This window comes from Sapajus apella, unplaced genomic scaffold (assembly GCF_009761245.1).
Source record: "Sapajus apella isolate SASKATOON/1434 unplaced genomic scaffold, GSC_monkey_1.0 scaffold101, whole genome shotgun sequence".
Classification (NCBI taxonomy): domain Eukaryota; kingdom Metazoa; phylum Chordata; class Mammalia; order Primates; family Cebidae; genus Sapajus; species Sapajus apella.
In genome coordinates, this window is record NW_022437041.1 from 4,054,415 (window position 1) to 4,071,588 (window position 17,174).

At 33.8% G+C, this 17,174-nt stretch overlaps 1 protein-coding gene across 5 annotated transcripts in view; it reads right to left on the reverse strand.

The window, feature by feature from the left end:
* Positions 1-17,174, reverse strand: part of NAALADL2 (N-acetylated alpha-linked acidic dipeptidase like 2) — a 1,348,438-nt gene that overhangs the window by 1,264,911 nt on the left and 66,353 nt on the right. The window contains exons 1-2 of one of the 5 annotated variants that reach the window (XM_032258242.1): positions 10,648-11,652; positions 8,771-9,178 (exon numbers count right to left, since the gene is read on the reverse strand). The exons of 3 other annotated variants lie outside the window; for them this stretch is intronic. The gene's annotated coding sequence lies outside the window, so the exon portion shown is untranslated. Of the gene's footprint in view, positions 1-8,770; positions 11,653-17,174 lie in introns of those variants that run through there. One more of the 5 variants, XM_032258243.1, reaches the window with a different exon arrangement.

Here is a 17,174-nt window from a genome sequence, read left to right on the forward strand (position 1 = left end):
ATCAACAAAAAGGATGACCACTCAGAGACACTACATGAAAGTCACCAACTACAAAGACCACAGGTAGATAAAGCCACTAATAAGGGAAGAAACCAGTGCAGAAAGGATGAAACACCAAAAACCAGTACGTCTTTCCACCTACCAGGGATCACAACTCCTCACTAGCTAGGGATCAAAGATGGATGGAGAATGAATCTGATGAACTGACAGAAACAGGCTTCAGGAGGTGGGTAATAACAAATTTCTCAGAGCTAAAAGAGCATGTGCTAACCCAATGCAAAGAAACTAAGAACGTAGAAAAAAGGTTAGATGAGATGCTAACTAGAATAAACAGCTTAGAGAAGGATATAAATGACTTGATGGAGCTGAAAAACGCAGCATGAGAACTTTGCAAAGCATACACAGTTTCAATAGCCAAACAGACCAAGCAGAAGAAAGGATATCAGAGATTGAAGACCAACTCAATGAAATAAAATGAGAAGGCAAGAATAGAGAAAAAAGAGTGAAAAGAAATGAACAAAGCCTCCAAGAAATATGGGATTATGTGAAAAGACCTAATATACACTTGATCGGTGTACCTGAATGTGACTGAGAGAATAAATCCAAGCTGGAAAACACTCTTCAAGATATTATCCAGGAAATCTTCCCCAACCTAGCAAGATAGGCCAACAATCAAGTCCAGGAAATACAGAGAACACCACAAATATATTCCTCAAGAAGAGCAATCCCAAGGCACATAATTGTCAGATTCACCAGCGTTGAAATGAAGAAAAAAATGCTAAGGGCAGCCAGAGAGAAAGGTCGGGTTACCCACAAAGGGAAGCCCTTCAGACTCACAGTGGATCTCTCAGCAGAAAACCTACAAGCCAGAACAGAGTGGGGGCCAATATTCAACATCTTTAAAGAAAAGAACTTTCAACCTAGAATTTCATATCCAGCCAAACTAAGCTTCATAAGCGAAGGAGAAAGAAAATCTGTTATGGACAAGCAATTGCTGAGAGATTTCGGCACCACCAGCCTTGCCTTACAAGAGCTCCTGAAAGAAGCACTAAACAAGGAAAGGAACAATCAGTACCAGCCACTTCAAAAACATACCAAATGGTAAAGACCATCAACACAATGAAGAAAATGTGTCAACTAACGGGCAAAACATCCAGCTAGCATCAAAATGGCAGGATGAAATTCACACATAACAATATTAACCTTAAATGTAAATGGACTAAATGCCCCAATCAAAAGACACAGACTGGCAAATTGGATAAAAAGACAAAACCCATAGGTGTACTGTGTTCAGGAAAAGCATCTGATGTGCAAGGACACACACAGGCTAAAAATAAAGGGATGGGGGAAGATTTATAAAGCAAATGGAGAGCAAAAAAAAGCAGGAGTTGTAATCCTAGTCACTGATAAAATGGACTTTAAACCAACAAAGGTCAAAAGAGACAAAGAAGGACATTACAAAATGGTAAAGAGATCAATGCATCAAGAAGAACTAACTATCCTAGATAGATATGCACCCAATACAGGAGCAGGCAGGTACATAAAGCAAGATCTTAAAGACCTACAAAGAGACTTAGACTCCCACACAATAATACTGGGAGACTAACACTCCACTGTCAATATTAGACCAATGAGACAGAAATTAACAAGGATATCCAGGACTTGAACTCAGATCTGGACCAAGCAGACCTAAGAGATATCTACAGAAATTTTCACCCCAACTCCACAGAATATACATTCTTCTCAGCACCACATGGCACCTACTCTAAAATTGATCACATAATTGGAAGTAAATCACTCCTCAGCAAATGCAAAAGAATGGAAATCATAACAAACAGTCTCCCAAATCATAGTATAATCAAATTAGAACTCAAAATTAAGAAACTAACTCAGAACCACACAACTTCATGGAAACTGAACAACTGCTCCTGAATATCAACTGGATAAACAATGAAATGAAGGCAGAAATAAAGATGTTCTTCAAAACAACCAAGAACAAAGACACGATGTACCAGAATCTCTGGGACAGATTTAAAGTAGTGTCTAGAAGGAAATTTATAGCAATAAGTGCCCATCAGAGAAGAGAGGAAAGATCCAAAATCGACACCCTATAGTCAAAACTGAAAGAGCTAGAGGACCAAAAAACTCAAGATCAAAAAAATTCAAAAACTAGCAGAAGACAAGAAATAACTAAGATCAGAGCAGAACTGAAGGAGATAGAGACACAAAAAATCAATAAATCCAGGAGGTGGTTTTGTGAAATGATCAACAAAATAGAATCCCAGCCAGATCAATAAAAAAGAAAAGGGAGAATAATCAAATAGATGCAATAAAAAATGATAAAGGGGATCTCACCACTGACTCCACAGAAATAGAAACTACAATCAGAGGTTACTACAAACAACTCTATGCATACAAACCATTAAACCTGGAAGAAATGGATAAATTCCTGGACACTTGCACCTTCCCAAGACTAAACCAAGAAGAAGTTGACACCTTGAACAGACCAGTAACAAGGGCTGAAGTTGAGGCAGCAATTAATAGCCTACCAACCCAAAAAAGTCCAGGTCCAGAGGGATTCACAGCCAAATTATACCAGACATACAAAGAGGAGCTGGTACCATTCCTTCTGAAACTATTCCAACCAATCCAAAAAGGGGGAATCCTTCTCAAATTATTTTATGAGACCAACATCATACTGATACCAAAACATGGCAGAGACTCAACAACAAAAAAAACACTTCAGGCCAATATCCATGATGAACATAGAAGTAAAAATCTTCAATAAAATACTGGCAAACTGATTGCAACAGCACATCAAAAAGCTTATCCATAACAATCAAGTAAGCTTCATTCCAGGTATGCAAGGCTGGTTCAACATACGCAAGTCTATAAATGAAATCCACCACATAAACAGAACCAAAGACAAAAACCACATGAATATCTCAATGGATGCAGAGAAGGTCTTCAACAAAATTCGACAGCCCTTTATACTAAAAACTATCAATAAACTAGGTATCAAAGGAACATATCTCAAAATAATAAAAGATATTTACGACAAACCTACAGCTAATATCATACTGAATTGGCAAAAACTGGAAGCATTCCCTTTGAAATCTGGCACTAGACAAGGATGCCCTCTCTCACCACTCCTATTCAATACAGTATTGGAAGTTCTAGCCAGAGCAATTAGGCAATGTAAAAAAAAGGGAATTCAATTAGGAAAAGAGAAAGTCAAATTGTCTCTATTTGCAGATGACATGATTGTATATTTAGAATACCCTATCATCTCAGTTCCAAATCTTCTCAAACTGATAAGCAACTTCAGCAAAGTCTCAGGATATAAAATCAATGTGTAAAAATTACAAGCATTTCTATACACCAATAACAGACTAACAGAGAGCCAAATCATGAGCAAACTCCCATTCACAATTGCTACAAAGAGAATAAAATACCTAGGAACACAGCTAACAAAGGATGTCAAGGACCTCTTCAAGGAGAACTACAAACCACTGCTCAAGGAAATAAGAGAAGACACAAACAAATGGAGAAACATTTCATGCTCATGGTTAGGAAGAATCAATATCATGAAAATGGCCATACTGCCCAAAGTAATTTACAGATTCAACAGTATCCCCATCAAGCTGCCAATGACCTTCTTCATAGAACTGGAAAAAGCCACCTTAAAAAAAACCACCTTCATATGGAACCAAAAGAGAGCCCGCACAGCCAAGACAATCCTAAGCAAAAAGAACAAAGCCAGAGGCATCATGCTACCTGATTGCAAACTATACTACAAATCTGCAGTAATCAAAGCAGCATGGTACAGGTACCAAAACAGATATATAGATCAATGGAACAGAACAGAGGCCTTGGAGGCAATGCCACACATCTACAACCATCTGATCTTTGACAAACCTGACAAAAACAAGCAATGGGGAACAGATTCCCTGTTTAATAAATGGTGTTGGGAAAACTGGCTAGCCATATGCAGAAAACTGAAACTGGACCCCTTTCTGACACCTTACACTAAAATTAACTCCAGATGGATTAAAGACTTAAACATAAGACCTAACATCATAAAAACCCTAGAAGAAAATCTAGGCAAAACCATTCAGGACATAGGCATAGGCAAGGACTTCATGACTAAAACACCAAAAGCATTGGCAACAAAAGCCAAAATAGAGAAATGGGACCTAATTAATCTCCAGAGCTTCTGTACAGCAAAAGAAACAATCATTTGAGTGAACTGGCAACCAACAGAATGGGAAAAAATTTTTGCAATCTACCCATCTGACAAAGGGCTAATATTCAGAATCTACAAAAAACTAAAACAGATTTACAAGGAAAAAAAAAAAAACCCATCCAAAAGTGGGAGAAGCATATGAACAGACACTTTTCAAAAGAAGACATATATAAGACCAACAAACATATGAAAAAATGTTCATCATCACTGATTATTAGAGAAATGCAAATCAAAACCACATTGAGATACAACCTCACACCAGTTAGAATGGTAATCATTAACAAATCTGGAGACAACAGATGCTAGACACGATGTGGAGAAATAGGAACACTTTTACACTGTTGGCGGGACTATAAATTAGTTCAACCATTATGGAAGACAGTGTGATGATTCCTCAAGGATCTAGAACCAGAAATGCCATTTGACCCAGTAATACCATTACTAGGTATATACCAAAAGCATTATAAATCATTCCCTAGAAAGACATATGCACACATATGTTTACTGCAGCACTATTCACAATAGCAAAGACTTGGAACCAACCCAAATGTCCATCAATGATAGACTGGATAAAGAACTTGTAGCACATATACATCATGGAATACTATGCAGTCATAAAAAAAAATGAGTTCATGTCCTTTGCTGGAACTGAATGAAGCTGGAAACCATCATTCTCAGCAAACTTACACAGGAACAGAAAACCAAACACTGCATGTTCTCCCTCATAAGAGGGAGTAGAATAATGAGAACACATGGACATATGGAGGGGAATATCACACACCGGGGCCTATCAGGGGTTGGGGGGCCAGAAGAGGGATAGAATTAAGAGAAATACCTAATGTAGATGATGGGTTGATGGGTGCAGCAAATCACCATGGCACGTATACCTATGTAGCAAATCTGCATGATAAGTATAATAATAATTTTAAAAAAAGAAAATCACAAGAGAAATAAATAAATATAATGTCATCAGAGGTTTTTCTACTCTGAGTAATTCAAATCATTGTGCCTTTGCCTTAAAAAAATGCAGAATACAAAGAGACTTATCATGTGAGTGCAACTTCTTCTGCTTTCTCAAAAAGTTGGCCAGGCTATGGTCTTTGAAAGGGCAACTGAGATAACCATGTGCTCAATACAATTGGAATATATCTAAACCTTTTAATGGTTTACCTATCTTCTCTTTCACACATCAAGTTGAATGGGTAGGGAAAGAGGCTTGGGCTGAAAGACCACATTTATAAAGGTCCATAAACAAGTGAAAAACTATTGAAGGAATTCAATCTGGCTACAGCATGGAATATGAAGAGGAACGGCAGAGAAGAAGTGAGATGTGTAACCTAGGGCCAGATAACAAGGGTCTTACAGGTCACGTTAAGGTGATTAAATTTTATTCTGAGGTTAATGAAGAATCTTTGAAAGATATGAAGCAAGGCTGTGATTTACTTTATAGTAAAATCATTCCTCTATCTGAAATGTGATAATGGACTTGGAAACACTACAAACAAAGAGATCAGTTAGGAAGCAGTGGTGTTAATCAGATAAAAGATGAGTTTAAAAGTTGGGAATCAAAAACCTATTTGAAATTATTTTGCATAAAAACTATCCCTAATCCTCCTGTTACTGGACGGAAAGTATTAAAGACAGAAAGTATTAAATCATTAAATGAGAGATCCTAAAGCAATTTGCTTGTATATAGCTGATGTTTCTCCAGGCAGTGTTTTTAAAAAATTATTTGTCAAAATTTAAAAATCAGGGAATTACATACACTCAGGCACATACATCCAGGTTTGTAGCTTCTCTAGATAATTGGAAGATCTTGTACCCTGGGCCATCATTCCCACAGAGTAATAATGGACTACAGCTGATTAGTGATTACTCCTCTTAAATAGAGCATATACACTCCAGTTTTCTCAAGTCTGCACGACTTTTTACTTTCTTATCAGCATAGATGCCATCTGTTAGTTATCATTGATCACCTCTACACTTCAGTCGTCTATTTCACCTACATTGCCTCTACAGGCATTTGAGATTGGGACTTGTGTATAAAAGAATATGTAAATATTTTACTTAGTTTTTAAAAATGACATTCTGCCATTTAAAATCACATTTTAAAATGATATTCTGCTTTCCGGAGGAAGTCGGTGAGTGACAGAAACACAATATACTAGAGATTTCTGAAAGAAACATGTAAAAGGACATGAGAAAGTTAACAGAATAATCCCTTGTCTATCAATGAAGGAATAATCACAGGCCTTTATTTAATTTGGTACCACATATCACTTGGTATCACTTTGGTCTTATAACAACTCAAATCTCTTCTCTCCAAAAAAGAAAAAGTACATTTTAAAAGTTCAACTTGGATTTAAAACTTCTCAAAATGAACCAAATACAGAATCAGCTATTCATTAGCTAACTACCTTATCTAGATTTTCTTCAGATAAAATTATTTTAAAAGTGATTAAGAGAAAGAACATAATATCAAAATAAAAGAAACACTTGTCATTTTAGATAACCTTACCAGAAAATTGTTCTAATATTTGTACCAACACTATTTTCAATTAAATCTAATTAGCAAACATAATTCCAAGGATATGAAAAGGAACGGCTAAGATAATTGTTTTGAAAGCACTCCAATTAAAGATGAAAATACATAATGCTTTATTTTCACAAAAGAATGTTCCAGTGGCACAGATAAGCAGTCACTTCTGTAACATTTAATGATAGGTATATGAAATGCAAATAGCAACAACCCCCCAAAACCCTACAAATATAAATCTTACTCAGAATATAAAACTTTGTTCATTTTCTCTTATAATATAGTAAATAAAATTTTAAAAATCTTCACATCACAGCCTACAGTGTAAGCATATATTTTACGATATGAACATTGTTATTCATTTTTAAATGAATATTAAAAGTAATTATAGCAAGGGAGCTTTTCACAGTTTATTCCTAGCTAATGCTACATTTAAAAACATGTTTTAAAAACCTAAAGAATAATTTTAAATTACAATAAATACTGTCAAATATTGAACTTTGAAATTCATTTATTTTTTTCCAAAATTCTCTATTTTTTCAAATTTTGAAAAGAAATCACTATTCTTTGTGTATATAACAACACTTTACAGGACTGACTTGTGTAATTTTTTTTACCATTTTGCATAAAAACATGTCATTCATGATTTTCTTTCAAGTGAAAAATAAAAATTTACTAGAAATAGTGCTGTATATCAGAGAGTTGTTCCACAACTAATTTATGATTTTAGGCAAAAGTATATAAAAATGAACCACTTTTATTAGACAAGAGTATGCAGATCAATTTTTATCATCCTTGTTAAATAAATAATTTCATAGACAGCCTTTCAAATCTATCCAAATGAATACCAAGATATATATTAAATGAGGTGATTTTCCTAGGGCAACTGTAAGAAATGAATTGCCAAGTCCAGTCAATTTCTAAAGGCCCTGTGAGCTCTTCCAAACCCAACTCTAGGTTAGTAAAGTAGAATTACCGGGAAGAACTGGAATGTCTACAAATAGAAAGTGAGTTACTGTGTGTACAGACGTCAAAGCAGTAAACTCCTTACTTCTCCAAGGCAGGAGGAATAAAAGAAAGTGCTCATTAAGTAGATATTTCCTTTCATATATACAGCAGTGGGTCAAATGAATAGATGCATAACTGATATCTGAACGAAGACGATTTTAAAGATACAATGATTCATGTCATTAACAAAATTGCTATCAGAATACTGAAAAGATGCAATGAGGGAAAAAAACGTGCTATTAATATTTTAGAAGTGCTTGCTCTGGGAACGCAACATTTACAGCTCCACTAAGAGAAAACAAAAGGAGGCAGTATGAAGACCATGAAACTTAAAACAAGTTTTTGCTGGCCAGTGTAGTGGTACAACAGTATGAAAATCGATAATAAATATTTTATGGCATTCTGGTAGCCACAGAAGCAAAGCACTTGGGTCAAGCTTCCATTTTTTCTCCATTCATATTTTGTTGCTGCTTTTGCTCTTTCCTCCTACTCTGCAACTTCCTTCTTTTATTTTCCCTTTTGCCTATGCTTAATGTCTGTTGTTATCTAAGACTACTATTATCATTCATCTAACGGTTTCTTTCCTTTTTCTAAGCATTGTATAGAAAAAATTTCCAAACTGGCCTGAGATAACCTTGAATCACTGTTGTCAATAATGTTGCCAAACCTAGTTCCATGATTCAGTCCAATTATATATTATGTAAACTCTACTCAGCCTTTAAGCGTTTTTTCCAATTGTCAGTTATCTGATTTCAACCAATTACTTTTCCAAAAAGTTTCTCTAGTTTGGCCAAATATTTGTTCTGTAAAAATTGATCACAATCTATAAATATTTATTAATAGTGTAGCTGATATATAAAAAACTTCCCTTCAGAGGTTCATAGCCTAGCAAGAGTAAAAACTAAGCCCTGTAAAATATGCTAAGTAGTTTATAATGAAAACACATACTGAAAGCTATAATGTAATTAACTAGCAGTTACTATTTGCTCAGCTCCATGTTAAAGACTTTCAAGACACCATTTCATTTTGTCTTCAAGGAAGAGGATTTTGCCTCACTTAAAAAAAAGAGGAAATGAAGATTGTTCAAGGCCACATAAGCCAGTGTATGGCAAAATAGAATTTAAAGCAAGATTTTGTTAATTCCAAACTTAAGGGCTTAAAAGTTACAAGTCTTAAAACAATAGTAATTATGAGGCCAATAGAAAAGGGCTATCCTGTGTTTATGCTGAGTTCATACCCTCCTATATGCATGCATTCTTCCTACCTGAATGCCTTTTTCTGAAATACTATTTTTCTCTCCTTTAGATCTTGCTCCAAACTCACCTCATGATTCCTTTCTGATAATACTGCTTCACTATGATTGCTCTCTCAGAATCTTTGTTTCATTTCTGACATATACTTAGAGTATTAAATTTGAACTCATTTGTAAACATTTTATATAAGTAATTTCACAGGTGAATATTCTATGACTTCAACTAGGTATCAGCACACTTGGAAGTAGGTAGCAAGCCATCATTTCTTTTGACTAGCCTCAGGTACCCAGTGTAGTAATTTACTAATGGTGACATACATGTAATTCTTGGGAGAGCACAAATCAATGATGAAAGAGTTTTACTGAGTAAAAAGCAGTGCTATTGTTTTCCAAATTGTCTTTAGTTACACTCTCCAGAGGCTGATAATAAAACATAATACATTAGATCGAAGAAAAATATAAAAACATTAATAAAATTTTCAAGAAACAAGAAACAATAACACAAAAGCAAACATACCCTTAAGAAAAAAAGAGCCCAAATGTGAAGCAGGATTGACAATATATAACTTCATCTACTCATGTGTACAAATATTTTCATTTCCCTATAGAAAAGACTACTTAACTGTTTAGTAATTAGTCAACTCTCTTGATAGTAAAACAAATAAAAATATACATAATCCTTGATTAGATTCATGGGCATAACTGAATATAAGCATTTCATGTTTTATGTCTTGAATTGGGAATTTTATATAGTAACTGGATTTCTATTATAGATGCTTTTCATATGGCTCTTTATATAAACATTTTTTCTTATGAAACATATACATAGACACTTTGTTGCTGCTCTTGCCCCAGACGATGTTTAAGGCAGCGGCATGTGAAGTGCTACCACAGCCATTAAAGCTAGGAACAATATGCATTCACAATTTCAAAAAATTAAAATATAAAATGAAAAGGCAAAATACGAAGCATCATTTTTACAAAGGTAGTGTGGGGGAGAATTCATTATCTTAACGGTGAGGAACATAATCATTCTTAAAGAGGGAATTAATTTAGAAAAAATATCATTGATAATTCACTTGGGGTGAAAGTAGGATCAAAACGCCTGCTATGTTAGGTTCCAGTACATTCACAAGGCTAGCTAATCTGCTTTGCATCATAAATGATCAAAAATGTAAGGATAGGTGGGTACAGAGAAGAGGACCAACAAGGGAAAGAAAGAAAAAAAAAAATACATCAGCAATATTGAATTAAACGAAGGCAGGACCTGAGGCTGAAGGAAGTGGCCAAGTTAAAATCTGGTGTTAGAGTAACAAAAGGACTTTCAAAACCAGAGATGTCTAATATTTCATGTGAAACTGTTTGTTAGTACTACGCTGAAGTGCTGTCCCTCCAAATCCAGATATTTAATAAAGTGTTATTTTATATGTCTTTTGTGGGTAGATTTTGTAAATAAAGATTAATTTCAAATCTGGGGCAACACAATGTAAAAACATTCAGCAAGCATAGATGACAAGAAGATCTCTAAACTGAATTTATTCAGTTAAAGCAAGAGCTCACAGAAAGCAACAATATCAACAATATGAAATTACTCTTTCACCTCACCTCTGCAAAAAATTCTGTAATTCCAAAGAAATAATTTGAGATTCCAGTGGATCTTACCAATATCTGGAAACAAACAGTCACAGTCTAAGTATATTTGAAATTTACATGAAATTAAAAATATGCCAGTGGTATAATTATAAAACTGTAATTTAAATGTTGATATTCATTAAAAATAGATAAAATAATTACATTGGTATGGTATTGGTCAAAAATAAATCAATAAGAGAAGTACTTAGAATAAATTATCCAGATGGAGATATATACAATATCAGCATATCATTAAAATTCAAGCTTATTTGCTGGCACTAGTTATCTTTGTTCAAAAGAAACTGTAGGTTTCCACTTCAATAAAGGTGAAGTAACACATACCAGGCTTATGTGCCCATCTTATTAAGAAAACCAAAATAACTATATAAAAACACTGTTTTCAGGCAATGAACAAGAGCACTGAACTATGACTCTGAGAGAAGGAAGACAAGAAAATGAATCCCCATGAAGTCTCTAAGAGGTAGCAGAGAAAGAAAGAAGAGCTTTGCTGTCTCACTGAGTTGAGGAGACAGAGATCAATCTGGGGAGGTCAAGGCAGCTAAAATTTGTGGGAAGCAATACTGAGGATACTATGGCTATCCAAATATATATCTCTGAAGATCTGCATAGAGATCCATTTCAGGTATTAACTCACAATTTATCTGCCCGTGTGTGAGTAGAAATCACTTAAGACCAGGAAAAGAATCACTGGAAAACTGAAGGGCAAACTATTTTCAGAGTCCACAGTAGTTCAGAAGACAGATTGCCACCATTTAGAATGAAGAGGTATCCAAGATCACTAGGGACACTGAGAAGAGACCCCAGAGGGTCATGCTTTAGTGAGTGCAGCTGGAGAAAAAAAAACATATTATCTACAAGAGAACAAAGATGAGAATTACAGCCAACTTTTCATAAAAAACTATCAAAGACAATGTAGCATATTTAAAGCACTAAAACAAAACAATGAAATCATCAATTTACCAATCTAATAAAAATATATTTTAATAATTACATTTTTCAGACAAAAACTCAAAAAAATTCTTGCTACTACATAAGAAATGTTAAAGCAATTTCTTAAAGTAGAAGTAAAATTACATAAATAGAAATTTGCATCTATCCAAAACAATAAAGTTATAAAAATGGCAAATGTATGATAAAGCATATAAGGATTCTCAGGTTAAACACTTCAAAAATAATTGTTCAAGGCAAAAACAATCGTTCATTGAAGTGGAATAATGCTAATCAGTGGTTAAACACGAAGAGTTAAACAACATGTTGTCAACTTTAGAATAAACACTAAACAAATAAAACAAAAAGGTACATATGTTGAGACAAGAGTGAAAACAAAATATCATAAAATGTCCATTTTATCTAAAAGAAAGAAAAAGGGATGACAGTAACAACAGCAATAACAAAAAACCATGTAAGAGAAATAGAAAACAAATATCAAGACAGTAGATTTAAACCTACACATAGAAATAATTGCATGGTAAATAAATGGTCTAAACACTCAATTAAAAGGTAGAGCTTGTCAAATTGAATTAAAAAAAAAAAAACTATTTACCATCTAACCAGAAAAAGTACTTTAAATATGAAAAAAAAAATAGATTAAAAGTAAAGGGTGAAAGTTAAGTAATAGGTAAACGCTAATCAAAAGAAAGCTGGAATGTCTATATTAATACCAGAAAAGAAGTTCTGAGAGCAATGAGTAATATTAATACAAAGAAGAGAGTTACATAGTGATAAAAGGGTCAATTCATTAGTTCTAAAAGTTCATGCATTTAATAAATACCTTTAAGATACATGAAACAAAAGCTTACATAACTTAAATAGAACTAGAAAAAGACAAATTAGAGACTTCCACGTCTTTCTTAGCAATTGATAAAACAAGTAGTACAGAAGACTTAATACTGACTTGATACTGACTATACTGACTTAATACTTAACTGACTTGATCTAATTAGACCATTCCATGTTTTTAAAGTACATGTGGAACAATCACCAAGATGGGTCATAAAAAAATCTTAATAAACTTAAAAGATTAAAATTATATGAAGTATGTTTTGCTCACCATAACAGAATTGAATTATAAATCAATAACAGATATGAAAAAATCTCAAATATTAGAATCCCAATACTCTTTCAAATGACACATGGATCAACAGAATTATAATAGAAATTAGAAAACATTTGATTGAAAGAAAATGAACATACATCATGTCACAATTTATGGAAATCAATTAAGTCAGCGCTCGGGAGAAAATAGCCTTAAATGCTCATGTTACGGAAAAAAAAAAAAAAAAAAAAAAAAACCTCTTACATAATCTTGCTTAAGCTTCAACCTTAAGGAAGTTAAAAAAAAAGAGAGAGAGAGAAAATTATACCCTAAAATAAACAGAAAGAAGAAAATAAAGGGAAAGTAGAAATCTATGAAATTAAAAAATGGACAAACAATACAGAAAATCAATAAAACCAAAAGCTGGTTCTTTAAAAGGTTACCAAACAATTGGTAACTCTCTAACTTGATTAATTAAGAAAAAAAAAATAAGAGAGAAGCAATCCCTCAGATTATACAAGCATCAAAAGCATAAGGGGAAAATATTATGAACAACAAATGCCAATGTATTCAATAACTTAGATGAAACAAAAAAATCCTTGAAATATGTGACTCAACATAAAATAGGTAATACAAATATCCATTACCAAAGAAAGATGTTAAACTTAAGTTTAAAAGACTTTTCAAAACAAAATTTCAAGCCATGATAGCCTCACTGGGAAGTCTATCAAACATTTAAGAAAAAAAAGAAAATCAATTCAACATAAATTTTTTTCAGAAAATTGAAGAGGAAGGACATTTCCCAACTCATATGATGAAGCCAACGTTAAACTAATTCAAAACCAATAACATTACAATAAAGGAAAACTAGAAATCAATGTCTCTTATAATCACAGATATAAAATAAGTCCTTAACAATATTTAATTTCCCAATATATAAAATACATAATAATAAAACATAGCCAAGTGGATGCAAGGTGGGCTCATTATTCAAAAAATAATATTATGTAATTCCCCATCATAATACACTAAAAAAGAAGAGAAAAATATGATCATCTCAATAGATGTCAAAAAGCATTTCACAGAATTTGACACCTATTCATGATAAATATATTAAGCAAATTAGAAGGCAACTTCTCAATCTTATACATGGCATCCATTATGGACCACAGTACATCCCCCTATGGGACTGCATTTGCAGATAGGGTCTTTGAGGGCATAATTAAGGTTAAATAAGGTAGCAAGTGTGGGGCCCTAATTTGATAGGATTAGTGTCCTTATAAAGAAAGGAAGAGACACAGTGTGTGCTTGCAGGCGCCAGTGCTCTCTCTCCTTATGAGAAAATAAATTTCCATTATTTAACCCACCCAGTCAGTGATATTCTTTACAGCAGCCTGGGAAGACTAATATAGCATCACTGAAAAGCCTACAGTTAACATCCTTCTTTATATGGTGAAATAGCGAAAGTACTGAATGCTTTCTAAGATAAGAAACAAAAAAGGATGTCTGCTATTGCCACTTATATATTAAATATATATTTTACTGGATATCTAAGCCAGTAAAAGAAAGCAGGAAAAAAAGGCATACAGTTTGAAAAGAAAGGAAAATATATATTTTTTCCAGAAAATAATTTGTCCATAATTGTCCATGAAGAAAACACTGAGGAATCCACACAAAGGTACTGGAACTAATAAATGAGTTTACCAGTTTTACAGGACACAAAGTCTACATAGAAAAATTAAAAGTGACATTTATGTATACTAACAACAAAAATTAGAAATTAATTGTTATTATATATATTTTTGGAGACAGGTTTGCCATGTTACTCAGGCTGGTGTCAAACTATTGAGCTCAAAGACAACCACCTACCTCAGCCTCCCAAACTGTTAAGGGATTACAAGCGTGGGCCCCTGCTCCCAGCCAGAAATTAAAAATTTTTAAGCGCCACTTCAAATGACACCAAAATATGAAGTTTTTGAATAATTGTTTTAAATATATGCTAGTCTTGTGCCCTGCAAGTAACAAAGCTTTGCTGACACAAGTCAAAAATGACATAAATAAGTGAAAAGACAACAACTGAGTCTTCAGGTTTATGAAATACACAATATTGTTACAAGGTCAATTCTCCCCAAATTGTTCTATTGACCAACAAAATCAAAATTAAAATTTCAGCAGGCTTTTTTTTTGTAGAAGTTGGCATATTGTTCTTTTTTTTTTTTTTCTTTTTTGAGACGGAGTTTCGCTCTTGTTACCCAGGCTGGAGTGCAATGGCGCGATCTCGGCTCATCGCAACCTTCGCCTCCTGGGTTCAGGCAATTCTCCTGCCTCAGCCTCCTGAGTAGCTGGGATTACAGGCACGCGCCACCATGCCCAGCTAATGTTTTGTATTTTTAGTAGAGACGGGGTTTCACCATTTTGACCAGGATGGTCTCGATCTCTTGACCTCGTGATCCACCCACCTCCGCCTCCCAAAGTGCTGGGATTACAGGCGTGAGCCACCATGCCCGGCCTGGCATATTGTTCTTATAATTTATGTGGAAATACAAAGGACATTAGTCATTAAGGAAATGCAAATTAAAATCACTATACACCCAATTGCTAAAATTTTTAGAACTGGCCATACTAAGTGTTAACAAGCATGTAAAACAGCTAGAATTCTCATACATTGCTAGTAGAAATACAAAATGGTTCAGACATTTAAGAAAACAATTTGGCAGTTTTTTTTATAAAGTTACACAAGCAAACATACACTTACTTCAACTCATCAATCTCACTTCTTTGTAATTTTCCCTAAAATAAAAACTTATATCCATGCATGGACCTGTATGAGAATGTTCATAACAGCTTTATTCAGAAAAGTCAAAAACTCAGCTAAATTCATGATACCCAAATGTCCATACGTGGATAAACAAGTTGTGGTATAGCCATAAAACTGATTACTACTCAGCAATAAAAAGGAAGAAACTACTTGAACGGGAGCAACGTAGATGAATCTCACAAGCATTATGTTGCGTGAAAAAAGCCAGACATAAAAGACTATCTGCTGTAGCCTTTTATGCAAAATCTAAATTGTTGTGCAGAAAGCAGATCAGTAGTTGCCAGAGGTCAGCCGTAGAAGAGGAGGACTGACTGCAAAGTCACTGAGAAAGATTGTTACAGAGAAGGAAATATTCTCTACCTGAATGTAGTGGTGGTTATGTACCTATTAATGCATGCATACATATTATAGTTCAACAAAGGTGATTACAAAAATAAGAAGAAACTGTATTGAAATGTGTAAAATAATTAGTGAGAAAAAAGTCATAGATATTTCACTGGAGATGGAAGGAAGGTAAGAAGAAAACCCCATTCATTTAGTTTGTAGCTCTTGAACAACATCCTCTGAAGGCACATCATGGAATAGCTAAACTTTCTCAGAACATAGTTTAAAAACATCTATTATAACTGAAGCATTTTAAAGCAATGGAAGGCTGTGCTATTCATTAAGGGTACTAGTCATTGGAAGGAAAACAGTAAACTTTTGCCTTAAATTATATATAAGAAAACATTCCTTATAGATTTAAACATAAGCATCAAACTTCAAAAAGTAGCTGAATAAAAATTTATATAATTTATCTTATAACTTTATATAGGAAAAGCTTTTGTAAGCATGGCTCCATGGCCACAAACCAGAAATAAGGACAAGATACACAGATACTGAGAGGAAATAAAAATAAAATTAAAATTGACAATTTACAGCAAAAGACTAAAATATAAATGAGATAAATTATTAATATCCTTAATAAATAGAAAGAGTTACTACATAGAAATAAGAGAAAGAGGCCTGCACTAATTAAAAAAAAAATAAGAAAAAGATATTCACAAAAGAAATGCAATGGCCACTAAATATTTCAAAATGTATTCAATGTCAATAAATAAAACAATGCTAAGATACCAAATTTCACATACCCAGTCACTTGTAAGAGTGTGATTTTCAAATACTGCTGACAGAAGTGTAAACTTACATCTTTCTAGAAAGTATTTGGTAATAAATATCAAATGTCTAAATTTTTATCATTTTTAATTTTAAAATTTATTCTATAATCTAATAGATATTTAAAAACGTCAAAGTGTTTATATGGTGAAAAACTAGGTATTCTAAACGTTTATCAATAACAGATGCCACAGACAGCATTTTTAATGCTGAAGCTGTTAAAAATGAAGACACAGGCCAGAGGTAGTGGCTCATGCCTGTAATCCCAGCACTTTAGGAGGCTGCGGCAGGTAGATTACTTAAAGTGAGGAGTTTGAGGCCAGCCTGGTCAATGTGGTTAAACCCCATCTCTACTAAAAATACAAAAGTTAGCTGGGTATGGTGGTAGGTGCCTGTGATCCCAGCTACTCAGGAGGCTGACACAGGAGAATCACTTGAACCTGGGAGGCAGAGTTTGCAGTGAGCCAAGAT